This window comes from Erythrolamprus reginae, chromosome 1 (assembly GCF_031021105.1).
Source record: "Erythrolamprus reginae isolate rEryReg1 chromosome 1, rEryReg1.hap1, whole genome shotgun sequence".
Lineage (NCBI taxonomy): Eukaryota > Metazoa > Chordata > Lepidosauria > Squamata > Dipsadidae > Erythrolamprus > Erythrolamprus reginae.
The window spans coordinates 293,933,440-293,958,769 of record NC_091950.1 but is presented as its reverse complement, the minus strand read 5'-3'; the positions used below and the strand labels follow the sequence as shown (position 1 = coordinate 293,958,769).

Here is a 25,330-nt window from a genome sequence, read left to right as displayed (position 1 = left end):
GCATCTACCACTACCAGTGCAACTATAAAAGCCTTAAGGAAAATGTTTTCCACACATGGCATTCCGGATATTGTGGTTTCTGATAATGGGTCTCAACTGACAGCCCGACAAATGGAGTTATTTTTTGCAGACCAAGGCATAAGACATGTGCTTACTCCCCCTCATTGTCCCCAAGCTAATGGACAAGCTGAACGAATGGTTAGATCCACAAAGGAAGCATTAAACAAGGCACCACTAGGAGATTGGCAACAACAACTTGATGAATTTCTAACCATTCAACACATAACGCCATCAGCTTCAACGCATAAAAGCCCAGCGGAATTATTAATGGGCAGGAACCTTCGTTCTAAACTAGACCAAATTCACCCAAATTACCAAAATGAACAAAAAGAATTTAAAATGCAAACCGATAGACAATTTAATAACGGGGACTTAATTTATGCTAAAGACTATGATTCAAATGATAAGTGGAAAGAAGGAACAGTAGTAGAGAAAACAGGTTTCAAAACGTATTTAATTTTGTTAACAGATGGGCGTAGTTGGCACCATCATATTGACCAACTACGCAAGCGAATTAGAGCTAACACAGACATTTTACCCACTATAGAAAAATCTACAGAGGACTTACCAAATCCAGTTCAGGACTCCAGCGATGGCTGCCTGTTGCCCCTGGAGGCCGGTAGAGATCCAATTGCAACATCGCAACCAGGCCCGTCAGAAACTAGCCTTAGCGGAGCAATACCAGCGCCAGCCATCCAGGCAGGCAACACCCAAGAGAATGAACTGTGCAGGTCTCAGAGAGCTGTGAAGCCACCAATCCGCTTGCAGGACTGCGTGACGTGGATTAACACGTAGTCATGGTCTTTTCTAAAAAGGGAGGGGTGTTGTATTCTTTTAAAAATAATGTAAGAAATTTTCTGATTGGTTAAGACGCGGCTATTTGGAAAATAGCCGCGAAAGTTAAATGACTGTCTGTTGGAAAAAGCCCGCCGTTTTTAAGAGTACAGTGATCCCTCGATTAGCACGGTCTCGATTAGTGCGAAACGCTACAACATGGTTTTTCAAAAAATATTAATTAAAAAATACTCCATGGTTTTTTTGCTATACCACGGTTTTTCCCACCCGATGACGTCATAACCAAGAGTCACTTCTCTGTCTCTTTCTCTTTCTTTCCTGTCATTCTCTGCTTCAATCATTTTCTCATTTCTCTTTTTTTCTCCCCTTTTTTCTATCATTTCTCTCTCTCTTTCTTCCTCTCTCACACTCTCTTCCTCCCTTCTCTCTCCCCCCCTCCTGCAAGTAGAGGTCGGGTGTGTTACCGGGAGCTGGAGGTGGCGTGGGGCCGGACACTAGGTGCTGGGGAGGACAAAGGAGTGAACGTAGCTACTGCCTCTCAGCTGCAGAGCCGAATGGGGGCGGAGGCAACAGCGGAGCCCGGCGCTGGGGCCATGCGAGGCTGTTCATCCAGGGGGGCGTGGACTGGCAAGTCGCCCTCCTTTCTCTCTCTTTCTCTCTCTTATACCACACCGGTAACAGGGAGAGAAAGAGAGAGAGCGGAGGGCACCTTGCCGGTCCACGCCCCCCTAGATGAGCGGCTCCGCATGGCCCCAGAGCCGCCCAGGCAAAGGGGAAACCCCAAGATCGCTTGCCGCTTGCCGCTTGCCGTATTGCAGCGAAGGAGGCGAAGCAAGGCTCCAAGCTGCAATACGGCAAGCGATCTTGGGGTTTCCCCTTTGCCTGGGCGGCGGGAAGACCAAGGGAAGGTTCCTTCAGCCGCCCAACACCTGATCCGCTCCGCAGTGCGGCAGCAGCGAGGAGCCGAAGATGGGGTTTCCCCTTTGCCTGGGCAACGGGGAAACCCCATCTTCAGCTCCTCGCTGCTTCCGCGTTGCGGAGCAGATCAGCTGTTGGGTGGCCGAAGGAACCTTCCCTTGGTCTTCCCCGCCGCCCACACGCAAACTCCACCATCTGTGCATGTGCGGCCATGAAAAAAATGGCGCGCATGCGCAGATGGTGTTTTTACTTCCGCACCACTATAACGCGGAAATCGATTAGCGCGGGAGGTCTTGGAACGTAACCCCCGCGCTAATCGAGGGATCACTGTATAAATAGGGCAACGGGCTAGCCGTTGCCCTCATTCGGAAGATACTTGTTGGTGATTGTTTCCTGTCTTGTTGTTACAATAAACGTCTACTGTTTGACCAACCTCCGGAGTCGTGATTTAACACTAAAGATACAATTTATTTACAATAAAATTAACTTGCCAATGTGTAAAACAGATAAACTATCCTACCTATTGTTTTAGGAGGAATTTATCTGTTTAGTTATGAACATACTTTGCTTATATAACCATTATGTTGAAGCAAAGTTGCTTTGTCTACATTAGAGGTCTGTCAAACTAGTGGCCCATGGGGCAGAAGCATCACACGCAGGCCACACCCACCCAGCTCTGCAAAGGCAAAAAATGTCATTGTATGTCATGATACATCACATGATACATTCAAGTTTGTCACCTATGGTCTACAAGAAGCTGGTTTCTCTTCAAGCATCCTAGACTGGGATCTTGCAATTTACTATGAGCAACACCTGGCACTGGGTCTACACCCAATGAAAGATCTTAATTGATCATTTCTCTACCCCTCTTGGGAAATCCAATAAAAACTCTTTTACGAACATTACATTACAAACCACAAACAACCTTGATTTACAAATGAACAGATACTATCACACAGATATAAGAATAACTTTAAACTATATTATGAAACTCGTTGAATAATTCCCTTTTCTCCTACTGAGGTAGCTGTTCCTTTTTCTCCTCTATTCTAAAAACATTTACTTCAGAGTCACTCCATCACCCCCACCCATTCCAGCTATTTTTCCTTCTCCACTGACTGCAATTTCAACAGGCTTAAAGGCATATATTTTAAAAGCACACAAGGAGACTAAATTTCTACTCTTTTGAAATCTCTTAAAGCAATTTGCTCACTCTTGGATTCTCTTCTCCTTGCTGGATGGTGTCTCTTGGATTGGATCTCTCTAGGGGTAAAATGCTACTGGTTCAGCCCAGTTTGAGTGTGCCAGTAGTGGCGGCTACAAGTGGTTCAGAGAACCAGTAGCGGCGGCGGCGCAAAGCTCTTCCCACATATCCAGAAGTTGCCATTTTCTTTTTTTAAAACCCTCTGCACATGCGCAAAGCCTTCTGCACATGTGCAGATGCTGAAAAAAAAGTGCGCTTCCAAACTGGTAGGGAAGATAAGATAAAATGGACTTTTAGCACCATTATAATTTTCTAATGCAACTGTGTGTGGTTACATTTATGAAATGTTAGTTTAAACCCACCTTGAGCTTGAAATGCATACACATTCGTGCATCTACTTATAAAGAAATATAAAAATGAATCTTTGTGGGTGTTTGATGGTGAGAGACAAGACTATATTGTATTTTGAACTCAATACCGTGGCAACATCAACAGTTGCTCACTTAAATGTTAATTGACTCATGGAACAATTGCTTCCATAATTTAATTTTATTGCACATCTTAGTTATTTTCTTTGGGAGCTGTTTCCCATGTTACAACCAGAAGTGTGTATTTCATAATACACTAAATGGTGCTGAGTTCAGGCCTAAACATACAGTCATACAGTATACACAAAGAAAATCATGCATACACACCATATGGTATATGCGGTATGCATCCTAATTCTGATTTGTCTATATCCATCTCAGCAATGAAATACAAGATGGATAACAGGTGCCAAGAAGATGGTCTAGTCTCATATGAATGATAACCAATCATATAATTTATGACTGATTCCAAATATCCCTGCAGGCCTTGCCTAAATTAATGCCTTATTGACAACATGCAGCTCTGCCTCTCCTCTACCCCATCAACATCCATCACCAGATTTCTTAAGGCAATTCAAACTATTAATGGGATTTTAAAAAAGAGATTCACCTGTCTGAAAGCAGCTTTGTGGCATGAGTGCTATAAATGAGTAGTAACAAATGAAAAATATCCAGCACTTTATCAGAGATTAAAGGCAGATGTGTGTACACACATTTTCCGTCTGTTTTCCTCTTTCTCTTCACAAAACACATACATTAGGCATGATCTTCGGAATTTTTTTCCCTAGAGTTAATCTCTAGTTTCAGTTGAATGTTATCACTACACAAACAAAAGCTGCATCCAGATTGTATCTATTTTGCAAATTTTCATGAACTTTACCGGTTTGCTTGAAAGAAAATTATCATAATGAAGTGATAAAATGTTCTCTGCAAAAAGGTCTTGTGTCTTTTTTCTTAATTATAATATGCCGCACTTCTTGTGATACAATATCCATCAGTAGAAACATAGAAACATAGAAGACTGACGGCAGAAAAAGACCTCATGATCCATCTAGTCTGCCCTTATACTATTTTCTGTATTTTATCTTAGGATGGATATATGTCTATCCCAGGCATGTTTAAATTCAGTTACTGTGGATTTACCAACCACGTCTGCTGGAAGTTTGTTCCAAGCATCTACTACTCTTTCAGTAAAATAATATTTTCTCATGTTGCTTTTGATCTTTCCCCCAACTAACCTCGGATTGTGCCCCCTTGTTCTTGTGTTCACTTTCCTATTAAAAACACTTCCCTCCTGGACCTTATTTAACCCTTTAATATATTTAAATGTTTCGATCATGTCCCCCCTTTTCCTTCTGTCCTCTAGATTATACTGTAGTCATGTCAGCTCTTATAGCAGGGCGTCAAACTTGATTTCATTGAGGGCCACATCAGAGTTGTATTTGACCTTGCGGGAGATGGGTGTGTATGGCCATAGCCAGCTCGACATTACTTGTGTTGGGGGCACCTGTGGTGGCCTGAGCACTCTGCCAGCAAAAATGGGTCCCCAAGCTCCATTTTCAGCTGTGACAGTTGCCTGCAAATCTCTGTCAGTAAAAATGGAGCTGGAGAGGGTCCATGTGGCCCTCTCAAGATCCGTCTTCACTGGCAGAGGCACTATACGCTGGTCCTTTGCTGTTCCAAGGCAGCCCCATGGGCCAGATCTAAGCACCTCGTAGGCCGGATTCTTGAGTTTGACATCCCTATTCTATGTTCTGTTGGGCTCTCTGGTAGACTTCTCCCAAAAATTCACAGGTACAAATTTCAGACACGCACAGGTTTGAAAATTCAAAACAATGTTCTTTATAATGAAAATTCACTTAAACTAAGCCCTCTTTTGGTATAACAAGGAGCACTGGTCTCCAACCAAACTGGTAATTTGTACATGTCCCTTATCAGTTCTGTGATACTTAGCTTGCAGCTGTGAGGCAATTCACAGTCCTTTTTCTTTCACAAAGCGAAACACACTTTGCTCTGGTTTAGTTTCAAAGCGGGGGAAAATCAGCACACAAAAGGTCAAAGTCAGTAAAGAGTCACGAAACACATAGATCAGATAATCCTCCACAATGGCCAAACCCACAGGCTGCTATTTATAGCAGCCTCACTAATTACCACAGCCCCACCCAAACACAGGTGGCCTCATTTTCTTTGATAATAATCTCTCAGTTGTTGTTGCCTATGCATCGCTCTCCGCATGCGTGGCTGTATCATTAACTCTTGTTCTGAATCCAAGGAGGAGCTAGATAATTGATCTCCTTCTGAGCTGTCTGCCTCTCCTCCTCCCTGTCACTCATGTCTTCTTGGTCAGAGGAGCCTTCATCAGCAGGTTCCACCGGGGGGCAAAACAGGCCTGCAGCATGTGGATGTCTCCCCCACATACACAGTCCGTGGGGCAGGAACTGGGCCAGAGCTAACCACAACATTCTATAGACTATGGGAGACCTCACCTGTCTAAGCAGATGAGACTCTGAGATAAAACAAATCCATTCTGAACCCTCCCCTTGTTTTTTATCCTGATCACCAAGAATTAAATCCAATCTGAATTGTAGAATTAGAACTCAATTCTGTTAGTCAATCAAATATTACATTTGTTTCAAAATAGGTCCTTCTCATATGTTTGATTAGCTGTCAGTCAGGATTTCGTACATACTACATTCAGGAGAGAACAGCCTTTAATAAAGATGTTTTTCCAACTAAATATACAGGAAATCATAATCTAAAACTCAATAATGTCTGAAAAACAGCTTATGGCACTATTACCAGGAACCATCTCTAAAAGATCAGCAGCTCCCAATATGCATGTTTTATCTTTATGTTTCTGTTCAGTCATTACTGCAGAGGAGATGAAATATGCTGATTCTGTGACAAGTGAGCGTGATATTTTGATTTGCATCCTTGTTGCTATGCCAATGACAAGCTGATTGCTAGTAAGATCCATTTTTACAACACACATAATAGATTTAGAAGGTCCATGCCTACAGTACATTATATGTTTAAGAATGTGTGGGTGCATGCACACGTTTGTGTATGCCTATGATTAGGTTTACACAAACATACCATACCATACCATACCATAACATAACATACCATAACATACCATAACATAACATAACATAACATAACATAACATAACATAACATAACATAACATAACATAACATAACATAATTAACATAATAATATAACATAAAGCAGAATATACATATACATAAGCATATATTGTACATATTTACAAATTTATACATTTGTGTGTGTGTGTGTGTGTGTGTACATAATGTACATGTACAGTGGTACCTAGGTACTGGAACGCTTTGGTTCTCGTACATTTCCGATACCAAACAAAATTTTCGGCAAAAATTTGCTTCGGTATCTGAACAAAAATTTGGATACCGAACAGCCACAGAAAAAATTGTTTATTATCCGAAATGGTACAAGATCTGAGGGGACGGGGTGAGACGGAATGGGAGTCGGAATCCAACACGCCCATCCTGGCCGCCCACTAAACAGCCTCCCAGTCTCTAGTCTAAGCGCTCCAAGCTGTAGGATGGGTGGGGGCGGCTGCAATACCGGCAGTTTCTGGGGGGCTCCTTTCCTTAGTGGTTTGTCTTGTTCCCTTGTCTTGTTAGCTACACCAACTTTCTCCTTCCCGACGGCGGCAACGGCTTTCCTTCGAGCAGAAGCAGCGCCTGGAACATCAGCAGCTTCCCTTTCTCATGTGACGTTCCCGGCGCTGCTGCTGCTTGAAGGAAAGCCGCCGTCGCCGGGAAGGAGAAAGTTGGTGTAGCTGCCTACAGCTACAAGACGAACCACTGAGGAAAGGAGCCCCCCCCCAAAACTGCCGGTATTGCAGCTGCCCCCACCCTTACTACAGCTTGGAGTGCTTAGACCTCAGATCTTTATCCCATAGGAAATAAAGGAAATAGGGGCTGGAAACCAATTAAACCCATTTCCATTATTTCCTATGGGATAAATTAATTCGGTACTCAACCAAATCGGTTCTCAACCACACTTCTGGAATGAATTGTGGTCGAGAACCGAGGTATCACTGTATATTGTAACTATTATGGTGTATTCATAGAAATGGACCTTCCAAATCTAGTATGTAATAAGAAGGCAAAACAAAATATCAGATAGACTTGTAACAATGCACACAGAGAAAGAGAGAGATAGATGCACACACACATACACAATGATTAATCCAGAATCTTTTAAAAGAAATAGCATTAATACTGAAAATTACAGGTAATATGTACAACTAATTCAATTCTGTATAAGGTTAAGGAGGGAAATGTTGGATTTATTTGAACAATTTTAGCATTATATATTTTGAACAGCTACACTTATTTTGTTTTTATGTTCTGCAAATGAATGTGAATGGAGAAGAATTGTAGGGTGACAAGATGCATTAATAAGCACAACAATAAGCACTTCGCAGTTTCAGAGGAAGGGAAATGAAAGGAAAAGTGGTAAAAATAGTAAGGAGTTTGAACTCATCTAGTTAGAGCAAAATCCTTTCAAATCTTCTTGGCAAAACTCCAATAGTTGACTAGATGCAGCAAAGAGTTTGCATTTTATATATCACTTTGTCATCTAAAAATCGCCTGGATTTTTACAACTCAGGAGCAGTAGTTCTTGGCACCCCATTCTTCATAACAGGCTACCTTCTTTTAATTGACAGATCATCTATCTAAATGACAGCTAACAACACAATTATAAAGAAAGATAGGATTACGTGGAGTCTTAACTAGCTTACAGTAGTATCAACTTATTGATCGAACGGGGAAAGGAATACTGAATTTATATGCTAGAATTCTTCAAACAGTTTCCTTGAGAACATAGGATGAAACCTTGATGCTATCAGAGGAAAATAAATTGAAATGCTTAGCTTATTTCTGGAAGTTTCAGGAGAAAATTAATGCAAAATAGGCCTATTAAAGCTTATTTTCAGCAAGAACAATAAAAATCGTACTGCCAATACTTGCATTTAGCTGCCAAAATGCTCTGGACCATAAAATGCATGTAGCTTTTGGAGAAGAAATCAAGAAAACAAAAAATCTCTGCCTCCTAGCCCCAGCACATGGTTTGTCAGGACTCTGTTGCACCCACCACCAATCAGCAGAGCAACAGCTGGATCTCAACCTCCCAGAGCCCTGCCAATCAGTGGGCTAATTGATCAGAAATAGTGCTATTGATGAACCTTTGCCAGCATTCCCTGGCTATCACCGCTGCCTATCGCAACTGCCCCTGTTCGCTGCTACCATTCACTGCTGTCATCATTCAGAGCCACTACCTATTGGTGGCTGGATCGGTGTCTGGAATACACTGATCAGCTGTTCCAGGCGGCGGGGATCATCACCACCTATTGCCGCCATCTGTTGCTGCTGCCATTTGCCACCACCATTCACACTGCAAATTATCTGTGATGCAATATTTGATCCATAAGACACAGAGACGTTTCCAACTACTTTTAGGAAACAAAAAAGTGCATCTTATGAAACAAAAAATACAGTATTTTATTACTGGGATGTTTATTACAATGTTGAAGTAGGCTTTGCTACTTATCTAGAACAGAATAGAATAGAATAGAATTTTATTGGCCAAGTGTGATTGGACACACAAGGAATTTGTCTTGGCGCATATGCTCTCAGCGTACATAGCAGATGGTCTCTTGAGTAGGAAATCCATTGAGAATTTCAGGGGATAGTAGAAAATGAAGAAACTGTTTGAGAGCATTTCACCGAGGCAGCCTTTGTCTAAAAAACTCTATAAGCCTACTTTTAATATTATCTGCTCACTTCAATAAGGAAAATGAATGAGTAAATATAAAATTGTTTTTTTAAAAGATGGTAGTTTGCCTGAAAGCACAATCCTACAGGTATTCTCTCTATACCAATGATGGTGAACTTATGGCATGGGTGCCACAGGAGACACACGGAGCCATATCTGCTGGCCCGTGAGCTGTTGCCCTAGCTCAGCTCCAACATGCATGTGTGTGCTGGCCAGCTGATTTTTGGCTTGCACAGAGGCTTTGAGAGAGCCTCCTGGAGGACAGGGGAGAGTGTTTTTACCTTCCCCTGACTCCAGGGAAGCCTTTAGAGCCTGGGGAGGGCAAAACACGAGCCTAATGGGCTCACCAGAAGTTGGGAAACAGGCCATTTCCAGCCTCCAGAGGGCCTCTGGGCGGGGGGAGTTGTTTTTGCCCTTCGAAGGATAGTGTGTGTACATTCTCTTTCGGCACCCAAGGAAAGAAAGGTTCACCATCACTGCTCCATACAATGCAGTGATCACAATAGTACAGCATACAGGCAGAGATTGCTTAGCTCGGTTTACAACTCTTAACATCTAAAGTAAGTGCACATTCTTATAGATGAAGGATGTTCTTTGGCTGTAAGTCAATTCTTTCTCATTGACTTGCCTTTCAGTATGTAGACATTGCACTGGGGAAGAATTTATGAAACAGTCCACTAATGAACTCATCACTGCTCTAGGAACCTACCACATTTCTTTCAAGTCAAATGTTAATATAGGCTAGAGTTCCTATTTTGACAATCTGAAACATACACATACGCGAATATACTTTTATCTCAACGTCAGGACTTCCCTTTGATCAAAACTTTCTTGTGAAAGCCTATCAAAACCAAAGTGCTCTCTCATCTACCATGACAGATCTATCTTTGAAGAGTTCTAAACAAACCTGAACATGCCAGTTTCTAAAGATAGACCATTATTATTAAGATACTGAAATGAAGGCCCATACTTTTCAGATTGCATAAAGAGCTACTCCTTTCATTTTCTACAAAGGTGACATGGCATTAAGGAATACCATGAACTGATAATCATACTTTTTAAAATCTATATTGCATGGGCACTTAAATAAGAGAGATGACTTCTGCTTTTCAAGAGTAAAACAAAACAGAAATCAAAATTGAAACAAATATTAGGTATAAAAAATGGTGTAAAGTAGTTTTAAAAGTTCTTCTGAGTTAGAGTGGAATGGAGCAGCAATTTATTTATTGCTGATATGCCTCTTAGCTACTATGGTTTTTTATGTATGATCTGTTAGGTTGTGTGTTTGTTTTTTATAATAAGGGTTTTAAATTGTTCTTTTAACATTAGATTTGTACATTGTGTATTGTTGTGAGCCGCTCCGAGTCCTCAGAGAGGGGCGGCATACAAATCTAATAAATTATTATTATTATTATTATTATTATTATTATTATTATTATTATTATTAGCATTAGCATTAGCAATAGCATTAGCATTATTAGCATTATTAGCATTATTAGCATTATTAGCATTATTATTATTATAAAAAAGCAAATAAACAAACAAACAATAAAAGGCAGTTGGTGGATTTATACGTAAAACCACAGGTTTGCTATCAGTCAGTCATTATAAATGTCCTTTCTAATGAAAGAGGAGTAGGACCGGTATGGGTGGGATCAGCAATCCGTTAGTGGAAATGGAGATGCACATGCATCTCTGCGCCCCCACCAATGCATGCACACTCACACCCGCATGAGATTTGGCTTCTGTGCATGCACCAGAAGCGAAATCTCATGCAAGGATGCTCTCGCAAGTGAGATTTTACCCTTTTTTGGCATTTGGTGAAATCTTGTTTGCGCACATGTCCTCATGTAAGATTTGGCTTCTGGTGCATGCGCAGAAGCCAAATCCTACATGGGGATGTGTGTGTGTGCACTTGCCGGACATGCGCCCGCCCGCGCCAGTCTCCGTAAGTGCTTCAATAGCGGCAAAAGGTAGGACCCCCCCATCTGAGCAAGACCAATACATTTATCTGAAATCTATTTACCTTCCCAATGGTTCAGAAATGAATGCTTTGTGGTTAGAAAAAAGAAAATGGTGACATCCAGACAGTTGGGCAGAGCTTTGCACTACCACTGCTTACTGGTTCTTCAAACTATGCACCGCCACTACCACCGGTACACCCTGTACCGGAACAAACTGATAGCATTTAACCCGATTTATCTCTATATGTGCAATCATCTCAATGGGTTTCATCTCAAATCTGTAGAAACTATGTCCTAAATTCTTTTGTTATATAGTAGCTCAAATCTTTTTTTTTTTTTTGGTTTCCCAGTTAATAAGAAGTGTGTGTGTGAGTGTGTGCGCGTGTGTGTATTTGTGTGTGTGTGTTCATATATGATTATATACAGGGTGTTCTCAGTTAATGATGGCAATTGGTACTAGAAAATCCATCATTAAGCAATATGGTTCATAGAGTATGATGTCATTGACTGCCCTGACTTACAACCGCAGTTCCAGTTGCAGTCATTAAGTGAACCCTGCATGGTTGTTAGGCATGAAGGCACGTGATCACCATATCTGACTGCCTACCAGTTTTCCCATTGGCTTTGCTCCGAGTCTTCGGAGAGGGGCGGCATACAAATCTAATAAATTATTATTATTGTTGTTGTTGTTGTTGCTGCTGTTGCTGTTGTTATTATTGGAATCTGGCAAGCAAGGTCAAAAACAATGATCACATGATTGCAGAGAGCTGCTACTGTCATAACTGAAAGCCAAATGGTGATCACATGATATAATGATGTTTTGACGGTCACATCTTCAAGGGCATAAATCTTCTCATTCAGGACTGTCATAACTTTGACCTGTCATTCAGGTCATAATTTGAGGACTAACTGTACTCATACATTCAGACTGGATTCAAACATTAAGGCATAATGAGATTTATTCTGTTTATGTCTTAGTCATTTTTATACAATAAAAAAAGCAAACTGTGAACTAGTTTATGCACTATATTTCATAAGCAGGAAAACAATCTAGAATAATTAAAATCAATTTTAAAACTCTGGGGAAATGAATTACTGGATTATGCTTTTACAAGGAGAATGTTATTAACAAAATAGAACTGGAAAAATATATTGTATCAGTAAAGGTTTAACTTTTTGTTTTGGTCTTTTCTGGAAAACATGGCAGTGATCTTCAAGTTTCTTCTGTCTTCAACCTTTCTCAGGTTAAAAATTACTTAGCAAACTCTTATTTTGTTCTGTAAGAAGCTGAGGCAAACAAAATACATTCAGGTCTTTCACTTTCTTGGCATTATATCTGTCTAACTGATTTATCTACGCTGCCAGGTAGGATATTTTTCCTCTGGTTATAAACTGGGCTAGGTTTTGTGACAGTTTCTACAAAAGAGTGAGAGCTCAAGGTTGTTGCTAGAATCCCACAGCCAGAGTCATCTGATTTCCTCCCGGGGATGTATTTCTCAACACAAATATGTAACAAACACATTCTCAGCAGGTGGCAGCATTTGTCCATTTGTCCAATCCTGCTCAGGATTGGTTCTGAGGTAGTATTTGATTTCCAAGGAAACCCAAAACTAAACAAAGGGGCCAGAAGAAAACTACAGCAAACTACTTACACATAACTAGGCCATAACTACGAAGGAGTCAATCTTGACTTTATAAAGAGGTGCTTTTTAAATTATGTTAATTAGTTTTTTTTAAAAAAAAACTTGATTGGCTTCTCATTTGCTTCTGGAACAATTCAGAATATGGGCAATGGTCCAGATATTTCTGTATGGGAAATGTTCAAAATGTGAACTTACTTATTAATTAAAATCTTCACAAGAGTACCCCCACCAGCGACTGTTCAATCAGTGCAATTAGTCACATATTCCTACTTCAATGTTTACAACTGAATAACACCAATGTTCATCATTCTCCAATACTGGTTTTAATTATCTTAAGAGCAGAATTGATATTATCTAGAGCAGTGTTTCCCATCCTTGGCCACTTGAAGATATCTGGACTTCAGCTCTCAGAATTTCCCAGCCAGCATTCACCAACAAGTCTGCCTGGATTGCAAAAATCCAAACGGCCATTGCAAAGGGCTTAACTTTCCAGCAGTCATTCAGATTTTTTGCAACCCAGATCTTGTCACTTAATTTCACCAGAATACGCAGGACTGAAGCTTTGGTTGACTAAGCTCATAGTTTCAAACTAAATTTTGCTCTCTCCCTCCCTCTCTCTCTTTCTCTTTCTCCACCTACCTTCCCTCTTTCTCTTTCTCTCTCTATTCCTTCATCCCAAAAGATTTTCAAATGCCCTACCGACTTCCACGAGTGCTGCAGGCAGGCTCCTCTGGGCCTAAAACCCCACCCATGTACAGGACTGGACTGGCTAGCAGATTCCCCCTGGGTCCTAGCTGCCACCCTTTTCCTCAAACAAACAAGCTCAGCTTCCCCCGGGACTGTTACTTTTCTGTAGGGAAATTTAGTTAGTTAGTTAGTTAGTTAGTTAGTTAGTTAGTTAGTTAGTTAGTTAGTTAGTTAGTTAGTTAGTTAGTTAGTTAGTTAGTTAGTTAGTTAGTTAGTTAGTTAGTTAGTTAGTTAGTCCAATACATAATACACATTGAAGAGAATAGATATGTAGTAATATAACTAAAGAAACGAATAGAAGAAAAGATATAAAAGTATAGGTGGACAAATTTGAAAGGAAGAAAAGATAAATGAGATAAGAAGAGACAATTGGACATGGGATGGAAGGCACACTGGTGCACTTATGCACGCCCCTTACTGACCTCTAAGGAACCTGGAGAGGTCAATCATGGATAGTCTAATCGTGGAAAAATGTTGGGGGTTAGTGGTTGACACTACTGAGTCAGATAATGAGTTCCATGCTTCGACAACTCAGTTGCTGAAGTTATATTTTTTACAGTCAAGTTTGGAGCGGTTAATATTAACTTTGAATCTGTTGCGTGCTCTTGTGTTGTTGCGATTGAAGATGAAGTAGTCATTGACAGGTAGTACGTTGCAGCATATGATCTTGTGGGCAATACTTAGATTGTGTCTTAAGCGTCGTAGTTCTAAGCTTTCAAGACCAAGGATTGATAGTCTGCTTTCGTAGGGTATTCTGTTTCGAGTGGAGGAGTGAAGGGCTCTTCTGGTGAAGTATCTTTGGACATTTTCAAGGGTGTTAATGTCTGAGATGCGATATAGGTTCCAAACAGATGATCTGTATTATTAGCAGAAGATTGTTGAAGACAATACAAATAAGCTTCTTGATAGCAAAGTAGTAAAAAAACATGGTCACTCAAAAGATTTTCTTATAGAGAGCAATGAATGTCTAAATATTGTATAGGTAAGTGTTCCAATTTTTAACTTTATAGGGCTGGCAGCCCTAATAATATCTGTGAATGCGATAAGTGCATCGAGATACAGTAAATATATTTAACACCCTTTTTGCCACCAGATCATTCTTAAGAAAAACTCTTATCTGTTACTTGAGTTACTTACTTCGGTTTAGTCTATTGTTTTCTTCTAGTTGTAAACTTCTTCTACAGACCAGAAAGGCACTTCCAAATAATCTTTTATGTTTTTTTGTACTTAAAAATGTTTCAGATATTTTGGCTAAGTAACATTCCTTGCATGTTTTTCTCAAGATCTTCTTCTTCACTGTCTGATACCTTGCTGGCCAATGTTGGCATTGCTCATCAAACAAGCAACAAGTAGTTAGTTCTGCACCTCACTGGACAGCCAATCAATGGTGCTCTTCCCTGGTACTAACCCTGCTGCCATTCCAACATCTGGGAATCTGGATCATACAGGCTGCTATCATCTGGGTCACCCATATGGCCATTCCAGGGCAATCATAATTCACCAATTCTTGGTTGTCTTTTCACCAAGAGCCCAATCCAAACAAATTGAAGTCCTCCCACCCACAAGCTTCTAACAATCTGCTACAAACTCATAAGAGGTACCTCCTTGCCTTTCGTAAACTTCTTAAGACCCACCTCTGCTGTCAGGCATGGGGGAATTGAGACATCTTCCCCAGGCCTATATAATTTGTGTATGGTATGTTGTGTGTATGTTTTTTTAATTATGGGTTTTTTAGTTTTTTTAAATATTAGATTTGTATTTTACATTGTGTTCACTATTGCTGTGACCTGCCTCGAGTCTATGGACAGGGGCGGCATACAAATTTAATAAATAAAATAAAAATAAATAACTCCTATAGGTACCTCTTTAAAAAGCATCCAGCCTGACCACAATACCAAATCTCCCCCCCAAACCCCACCACACTATTCTAGAAATAACTTCAACTCTGAATAATAATATTGTAATTAGCAAAAGCATATTGTTAAATATGTAGTATTAAGTAAAATATAAATTGGAGTTTACTTTTCCAAGAATGCAATCCATGTCACCAATTTACAGTATCCCCCTCCCCAGCCTTTTCTGGCCTATTGTTATGAAACTATATTTATTTTATCATTTAGAAATTCTATTCAGCTATGCTGAAGTATAAACCAAAGTAATACTTATATAGTTGGTAGCCTTCCAATAAGTAAGAAGAAATCATTCCATTGGGGAACACAACCAATTTGTAATAACTGAAATCAAAATAATGTTATTTAAGAAATTATCCCAAATACAGCCCTATAGGGATAAAAAGGCTTTCCCCCCACAAAGTTTATAATTATGGATTGTAGGAAGAACTAAATTGCTAGTTCACTGATTTCTGTTCTCTGTAGGCTAATATATATGCAAGTGGTTTGGTATAAAAATCTGATATTTTAAATCATGACTGTAGAAAAAGTTAAGTTATAGGAAAAAATGAATTCCTTAATTATCAAATACAGTGGTACCTCTACTTACAAATTTAATTCGTTCCGTGACCAGGTTCTTAAGTAGAAAAGTTTGCAAGAAGAAGCAATTTTTCCCTTAGGAATCAATGTAAAAGCAAATAATGCATGCAACTGGGGAAGCCACAGGGCGTGTGGAGGCTTTGTTTCCTCCCAGGAGATTCTTAGAGAGGCCCCACAGAGGCTTCTCCCCATCTTTTCCAGCCCTGTTTCCTCTCAGGAGATTCCTAGAGAGGCCCCATGGAGACTTCTCCCCGCCTTTTCCAGCCCTGTTTCCTCTCAGGAGATTCCTAGAGAGGCCCCACGGAGGCTTCTCCCTACCTTTTCCGGTTACAGTTACGGAGGCTAGTGTTTGTAAGTGGAAAATGGTTCTTGAGAAGAGTCAAAAAAACCTTGAACACCCGGTTCTTATCTACAAAAGTTCATAAGTAGAGGTTTTCTTAGGTAGAGGTACCACTGTAGTTGGAAAGGAACTCAGGAAGTTGTAGACTCTTCCATTCCCTTCTGTTCAGTTTCAAGAAAGGCATAGAATTTTAGGATTATTTCAATTAACTTCCAATATTTTTGGCTAAGCACATCTGTTTTAAAGAGAAAGTTAAGAAGGAAACCAATTAGTTTTCAAACTTGTGAAAACAAGAAATTATTGAGGTCATTTATTTAACAAAATTGTATTTGACAATGTTATAGCTAGTCCCATTTCTGTTCCATTTCAGAAACTAAGATAAAACAATAGTGAAGTCTGTGACCTCAAACTTGGATCTGTAAATTTGTCTGGAAATGTCAATGTAGGCACAGATCAACCAGAAAGACAAACATTATCAGGATACTGAAATAAGATATAGTAGAGCTGAGCTTCAAGCCAAGAAGAGCAGAAAATAAAAACATCAATCATTAGTCAGATGTCATCAAGTTGGGCTCAACTCAGAATGACTGTGTGAAAAAATATTCTCAACCATGACCTGCCTCTAGTTACAATCTGATCCCATCCATCCACTTTAGCAGCTGTTTTATTTCTTTCTATCTTGCTAAGCATAGCTTTCTCTATACTTCTCTATTATCTATTCACATCACAAATATATGAGTTTCAAATGTTCTTTTACGCCTAATCTTTCACTTCATCAAGCTTAAACACAATTTAATCATCAATGTATTACTGGGGATAATTTCTCAATAATATTGCAAACGGCATTACAGATAAAACATGATCTAAAGTTAAATTGACATATAACAATTGCCAGCTTCGTTAGAGGAGACTGTTTCTGATTCTTCTGATTCTTCTTGTGCCATATCCATCATTGGACATTGGCGATCATGTTGGTGATCCTATTTTTATCAAGAACCATGCCAAAAAAAGTGCTGTTGAGTGTTGTCCAAACCAGTCACTTAGATTTTGAAACTCTTTCTGGAAGAATCTGCTACATCAAAACCCACATAAATACTTTTCCTTTTGTTTTTGTAAGGTCATTGATTTTTTTTTTCGAGGACAGCAGGAGAATTCTCCAAGATTTTATAAAAATGTTTTTCTTTCTTGCAGAGGAATTGTCAAGTCAGGGGTTTAGTAGACACTTCATTGCTGCAGTGTACAGCAGCTCAGCATCCTCGAGAGAGATTAAGGACAAGCCACTTGAGTCTAACTGTTTTTGATTCAAGCTTTTGCTGAATATGTCACTTTTGCACATAATCCCCACATGATCATACAATCTTGTTAGATGGTATCTACAAATGACATTGCTCAGGAGGTTGCCTGGTACATCACTGTGAATATTATACTTGAAAGTACAGACTGATTGCAATTAACAAATAATAAAAGATTGTTTCATTCAGTATATCAAAACTTAAAATAAACCCTAAATAATGTTGTTGCATATTGGGCTGAAGAGAAGGAAGTCAATGCAAAGAAACATTGCTTGCATCCATCCCACAACATCAAAACTACCATCTCCAACAACAAAACACCATCCTGTACACCATCAACCAAGACTAGGTAAGTGTACCCCTTACTTTCTCAATCCAATCCAATGCTAATATCAAATGCAAACTAATCAATGCAAGAAGCATAGTTAACAAAATGCCCAAATTCCTCCTTGTACTAAACACTGACACCTTCAACATTATTTTTGTCTGTGAAATATGGCTAAACACATCCCTCCCTGACTCCATCATCACAGCAAGAAACTATCTTGTCTTCCAGTCCAACAGTGAAATTTGCAGAGGAGGTGGAGTAGCTATATCCTACCAAAGACACTAAACCTAAAAAATATCCAAGTTACATATGATCTCACCCTTCCTGAAACCATTGTCTGTGATCTGTCCTTAAATACCACACTTTGCTTCCTATTTCATTACAGACCCTCAGACTATGAAATCACACGTGTGAACAAATTAACTAACTGCTAATGTGGGCAGCATCCTGCCCATACCCCCTTATCTTTCTTGAAGACTGGACCCAAAATTAACTGGACCCTAAATTAATGCATGACTGAAACCATCCATACAACCCTATGCAACACTATTACCAATCTAGGACTCGACCAACTAGTAACAAACAATACTAGACCCAACAACTGCCTTGACCTCATATTCTGCAACATCAAAAGCACAATTTATGGACTATAAATAAAATAACCTTTTTCCAACAGTGATCACAGCATGATAGACTTCAGCCTCAATCTACACCATTGCAAGATTGCATTGGCATCCTTCAGTTTTGAAAGATTCAATTTCCCTCGAAAGACCATGGTATCATGCTCATTGCAAGAATCACCTTAATAATTGGACACCCAAGTACAACTTTTGAAAAGCCAACTATGAACTCATAGACGCCAACCTCTGAACTCTTGACTGGCAAACTCTATTCTTTGGCTGTAACACTGCCAATGATCTCTATAATATCTTCTTGCTCAAAGTCAAAACAACTATCAGACTACATATACCACTAATAACCACCATAACAAAGAAAAACAAACTATCCATATCACTAAGGAAGCGGCAACACACACACACACACAAACAAACAAACACACACACATAAATCCCTCTGGTGCAAAAACGAAGCAGGCTATGTAACTAACTTCAAAAACCACTACAAAAATATATGCCAGCAAATAAAGACAGAATGCTCCAACTATCACAGCAAACAAGAAAAAAGCCTTCTGTACACAAAATCCAACTGTGCCTTCTACAACTTTGTAAATAACAAACTCAAGGGCTCAAGACCCCTCCCGTCACTAAAAAGACCCAACAACAAAGAATGTTACCATGAAACAGTCAAATCTAACCTTTTCAACACATTATTTGGCTCAATCTTTGTAAACAGCAATGGCTCATGCCCCAAATTCTCTAGACATACAACAAATACAATAATTTTTTAAAAATAAACTTCACTGAAGACAATGTTGAAAAAGGGGGATTTGGGGTTCCTGCAGAAGCGTGTGGAACTCCATGCCACTGTGGTTGATGATCACGCCCTTTCCTCTATGTTTGTTCTGCTTTGAATAATATTCAGGACTGATGCAGATGGAAATTAAGTTATGCATGAATATCTAAAATTGCTCTTTTACCTATATCTAGTTTTAAATTTCAAGATGGTTTGGAAGCTATTTATAATTGCAAATTTTATTTCCCACTTCCAATCAATGAGAGACAAAAATCATTTCACATAATTTATAAATGAAAACTGAATTTATCATTTTTGTAGTGAATATTATCATGTTACCTTGGATGCAAATTTAAAGTGCCTGATAAATGGGAAAAATTCAGGATCAGTGCAACAATAATTAACAACATCTTATCAACCCAAAAGAGCTTTAAATGAAAAGAAATGACTTTATGTTCCTTAATACAGGTATTAATATAAAATCAACATTTTAGCACAAGAAAATGATATTTAAGGTATTTAAGAATGTTCTCATACCAATACTGCAGGATACAGAGATTAGTTTTTCCTGGTTCAAGAACCAGTAGTAATTTGGCAGCCTGTGTCACTAGAACTGGCGGGTACCCAGGCCTGCCAAGCCCCCAAGCCAGTTCTCTCAGAGGCAGGATGGGTGCCGCCATCTTGTTATTGGCTTCTCCACATGCACAAAAGGTTTTTTACATATTGCGCAGGCACAGGACACATATCTCACATGCACCTGCTTGGTGTGTCCCTGAGCGAACAGATAGCAGGAGAAACCAGAACATATCCCTGGCAGGATAGGATGGAGTCTGAGAGAAAGTATTATCTTATTCTGTTAATATTTCAAGTTAGAAGTGAGAACAACATAAAAAAGTGTCCATGAGATTAAAAACAGAAGTAATAAATATTCCACTTGAAACCAGATTTAAGAATGTTGGATTCTTGGTCATGAAAAACCAAACATTCTGCAAAATATTTTAATTTTGCTACCTCAGGGAAATGGTCAGGGCAGGCTGGCATTTAATTGTATTTTACCTTGCTGGTCACAAACTGTGCCTGGCCTGAATTAGATAACAGTATTGCCAATTTAAAATGTCAGGTAATTTTGCCAGTTGAAGCACAGAGGTTGGTGTTGTTATTTTAAAGTGAATTGGGAGAATCTGCTTGTTTGGTATAAAACATGTAAATGGAAATGTAGTCCAGCACTTTCTAATTCTTTCCTTCCTAACCATTTGTACATGCATCCCTTCACTTTCACATTACATTAAGCAAAATAATGCCATGAAACCATTCCAAACTTTTAACCAACTTCCAAAGAAAATGCCAGTCAAAAAGAAAGCACTCACTCAATACTGGGCACAATGATGAAAACAAACATGACATCATTTTCTTGTTTAGTCTGGCAAAACCAGAAAACAAAAATTCTGGTAAAATTGGTTGTGATTTGCATGTCAACCTGTTTTATCTGAATGTTTTATCACTTAACAGACTGCGAGGAATAAGGACATAAACATAAACATTGTCAGTCAGTAGGAAGCACTTCCTAGATTTAGTGTTTTAATCTGTTGGGATATCCACTTTTCTTTTTTAGACTGTCATTTCTTGGAAAGGCATGTTTTCTAACTGCTGAAGTATAAATATTAAAATACTGGATTAGTGAAATATAAATGCTTTGCTCTTCTGGAAGGTTAGGAAATAAATTTTGTCTGGTCTGGCATTGTATCTTCTGGTAAAGCAGGGGAAAAAAGCATATACACACTTAAACACACATACACACCTTTGAGTCAGGGTTGACTGGTCCCTGTTTTCTTAGTAGGATTGATTGATTGATTGATTGATTGATTGATTCATTCATTCATTCATTCATTCATTCATTCATTCATTCATTCATTCATTCATTTATTTGATTTGTATGCCGCCCCTCTCCGAGGACTCGGAGCGGCTCACAAGAAACAGTACAAATCCAATACTTAAAACAAATTAAAACCCTTAATATAAAAAACAATCAACAAACAATTTATCACTGCTTCCTTCAAAAGACCAAGAGAGAGTAACTGGCCCAAGGTAGCCCAGCTGGCTTTGTGCCTAAGGTGGGACTGGAACTCACTTCTGATTGTGACTGAAGGTTGCCAATGAAGATAAACATGTGTTCCTTCTACATAATTGCAGTCTGGCAGGCCCTAGGGGAAGGGCCTTCTCTGTGGTTACCTCTGCCCTCTGGAATCAACTCCCCACCGGTGATCTGTACTATTCCCACTCTCCTGGCCTCCCGGAAGAGCTTAAAAACACATCTATGCCAGCAGGCGTGGGGCTGCTGAACTTGGTTACTTTGTGCCAGCCCATTTTATTGTCTGACTGTTGGAGATATGACAGAGTTGTATGAGGTGGGTTGTCTGTGATATGTTTTAAGTTAAGGGTTTTTTTTATAGTGACATTTTATATTTTGTTTTATTCAATTTCTATTTCTTCCATTGTTATATATTAATATGTGGTAAGCCGCTCTGAATCTCAGAAGAAGGGCCACCTAGAAATCAATAAACAAACAAACACCCCAGTTGTTGAAGACTTCACAAAAATTGAGCCATTCTAAACCCAGTGTTATTTCTTCATAATGATGCAATGGATTGAAGTTAGTTGGGGGAAAGATCAAAAGCAACATGAGAAAATATTATTTTACTGAAAGAGTAGTAGATCCTTGGAACAAACTTCCAGCAGACGTGTTAGATAAATTCACAGTAACTGAATTTAAACATGCCTGGGATAAACATATATCCATCCTAAGATAAAATACAGAAAATAGTATAAGGGCAGACCAAATGGACCATGAGGTCTTTTTCTGCTGTCAGACTTCTATGTTTCTATGTTTCTGGGCTAAACTATTTGGTTTGTCTGAATGTTGATTAAGCCTAATGTGTAAATCTGAGCTTTATAGTATGAAAACCATGGTTAGCTAATGACTCAATGTAATTATAAACTCAGCTACTCTAATTTATCTGAATCATGATTTTTAAAAAAACATAATATGGATTATCATGTTATATTAGCCCAGCTATAAACTAGAAGAGAAAAAAATGTAAACTTTTGTTTTCAAAACAATTAATTAATAATATGATATACTACCCATGATGTTTTAGAATAATAAATGATGACAGTATAACCCATACAATACTCAGTTCTCATTTTCAGATGACTTCATAACCTTGAACATAATTTGAGTAAAGTATTATACTACTGTACTTAACTAATTCCATGGAAAAAGAGAGCTGTAAAGGCTTCAGAAGCAGTAACTTCCTCATTTCCTTTATTAGAGCACAAATACTCTGCTCATGAATAAGTCACAGTCAATCATTAATTTTGCAATCATTAACTATGCACTGCATATACCACAGGCACTTCAAATAATTAAGCACAAGTGTTCTTTATAATCCATGTAGATTTGTCAATCCCCCTCCCCAAATCCATCTTGTTAGACATGCTTTGCTTCCCTAGACATGCAATCAAATATCATGCAGAATAAAGAGTCCTCATACAAAATCCCATTTTGTAAATGTACTTGAAATTGCATTAATACAATTACTTTCATTTTGTGTTTATATTATGCCTAGTCACAATTGTCATAACGCATTAATACATCTTTAAGACAATGGCATTGCAATTTTAGAAAATCTATAGGCTACATGTTAAAACGCTGCATTGAAAATGTGCCATGCTAATGAAGCATTATAATCCAATAGATGCTAAAATCAATTAGCGATTTGCCAGTTTGAATTTTTACTCCTCAAAAAGTGGGAGGGAAGGGAATAAAGGATTCTTTTTTTCCCTCTTACTACTTTTCATTTAAAACTGGCCTTTTCATATAGTAGATGGTGAATCCAGTCCCAGCACTTCAGCTTAATAAAATCCTTTTTATTAAGCAAAATCAAGGATGAACATTGCAAAGAATAAATATGTCAGCATATATTGGATCTTTCATCAACCTCTTCCAGAATGTATCATATGTCAATGGATTTGTTTATCAAATGTGGAAATGGCATTGACTTATTTTCGCTCTAAGGCGTGTTTCTAATTTACATATCCATACAAAGGAGTTTATTTATTTCTGCATTTTTACGTAGAAATAGACAGGGAAATTGTCTAGCTAAATTATATTTAGATTGCTATAGTCTTGCACCAATATGGTTTCTGATGCAGGCTGGCCTTTATTCCAGTTTGGAATCTATTCCATAAAACATAAAAGATACAATCTCCTTTGTGTCAAGCTTAACCCCTAATGACTACATTCACCATCCATGTGGTGTTTGCAGCAACAATATGGAAATAATTCTATGTTGTTTTCTTCTAAAAGGTTTTTGCAATTTCCTAGTCTAGTTTCTAGCTCTGGGTTTAGGCTGGAAAGGATTTTATGGGTAGCTACTATAGTGAAATATTATATAACAATCAATCAGTATTTACATTTGAAACATCTTACCTATAATACTGGAATGAGAACATCTTTGGTTTTTAATGTTAATTTAGACAAAGTGGGAGAGAGAGAGGAGGAGGATGTGGTGGCCATCAGAAAGAAAGGGAATAAGGAACAAATGATGTTATATTGTACAGTATATTCTAAATTATTAAAAATTACTGGGCAAGAGATGAAGACACCAAGAGTGACATGTAACATGTCATCTTGGAAGAAGATTTCCAGGGTAAAAAGGAACTTCCCATAAAGTTCAAGTATGAGAACTTTAAAAAATAGAATTGATGTATTTTAAAAATAATAATAATAATAATAGCCAGCCTGCTGTGAAAGGTTTGGCAGTGAACAAAAGTTTTGGATGCAAACAAAAAACTCTGTTCAGCAGTATATGGGGAATCAGAATATGAAAAGTTCAGAATGCCATGGGGAAAATAGAAGTCTGCAATAAAATATTTAATAAGCAATCTATGGCCCAAGTATAAATATTTTATTACCAAACATAGCTTTGACCCATCCCAACAGCGGTCAAGATTTCCCCCCTTTCTTTTATAATTTTATTTAAGGTCCTTGAATGTTTGAATTGCCACAACATTTGGAGTTTTTTTTTAAATGTAGGTGTTACAGGAGTGGTAAATCAACCTAATCCCACAAATTTAACAGTATTTCTTGCAGAAAATGTTGTCAATACTGTATTGATCATATCACAATCATGCATATCAACACTGCCATGAAAAGTTCTAATTTTCAAGGTTTCTGAGCTGGTGCCAGAAAAAGTTAGTCTGGCATATTCTAGAGTAGAAGAAACCTCTTGATGAAAAGCAAAACATCTTCAAGGAAAAAAGTTGCTTTTTAAGAAAAGCATCTTTGGGACAGATTCTAGACACACTGTAGTTTTTGGATATGCATCCCTGACTTTTCTTCACACTGCAAATTCAGACTGACTCATTTTTTTTCAATTCAGCTAGTTCTGAACTTCTGAGTTCAATTCACTGAATCCATTTAGTTTGATTTGGATTATTAAATTAATTTTTTTAAAATGCCATTTCCATGTATGTGTGGAAGTATCCAACACTTCTGGTTATTTGCTTTTCTGATTCAATTTGGAAAGTCAGTTTGATTCAGGCCTTTGAATCAAATGTCTATGCTGAATTTTTATTGAGCAGTTATTTCATTTCATTTTCTCTAGCTATATTTTAAAGGTTGCCCTCTCTCCAAGTTTCTATGTACAGTACTAATATTCCAATTTAACTGTGCCTTATAGCTCTCATTTTGTAGTTGCAGAAATATGTTTGAAATATGTTTGTAGTTGCAGAAATAGGTTTGAAAAAGTCATGAGAGATGTACATTGGGTTATATAATATTACTATTAACAGGAACCCTCCTCTGCAGGATGAAGGCTTCTTCTGGGATAATTATGAATTACAGTATAATCTACTACAACGATCCAGTGCCATCTTCTATGCC

At 38.5% G+C, this 25,330-nt stretch overlaps 1 protein-coding gene across 3 annotated transcripts in view; it reads right to left on the bottom strand.

The window, feature by feature from the left end:
- The window catches only part of GRIK2 (glutamate ionotropic receptor kainate type subunit 2), a 581,525-nt gene that overhangs the window by 448,372 nt on the left and 107,823 nt on the right, over nucleotides 1–25,330 (bottom strand). The window contains exon 1 of one of the 3 annotated variants that reach the window (XM_070733275.1): nucleotides 13,417–13,440. The exons of the other annotated variants lie outside the window; for them this stretch is intronic. The gene's annotated coding sequence lies outside the window, so the exon portion shown is untranslated. Of the gene's footprint in view, nucleotides 1–13,416; nucleotides 13,441–25,330 lie in introns of those variants that run through there. 3 annotated transcript variants of the gene reach the window in all.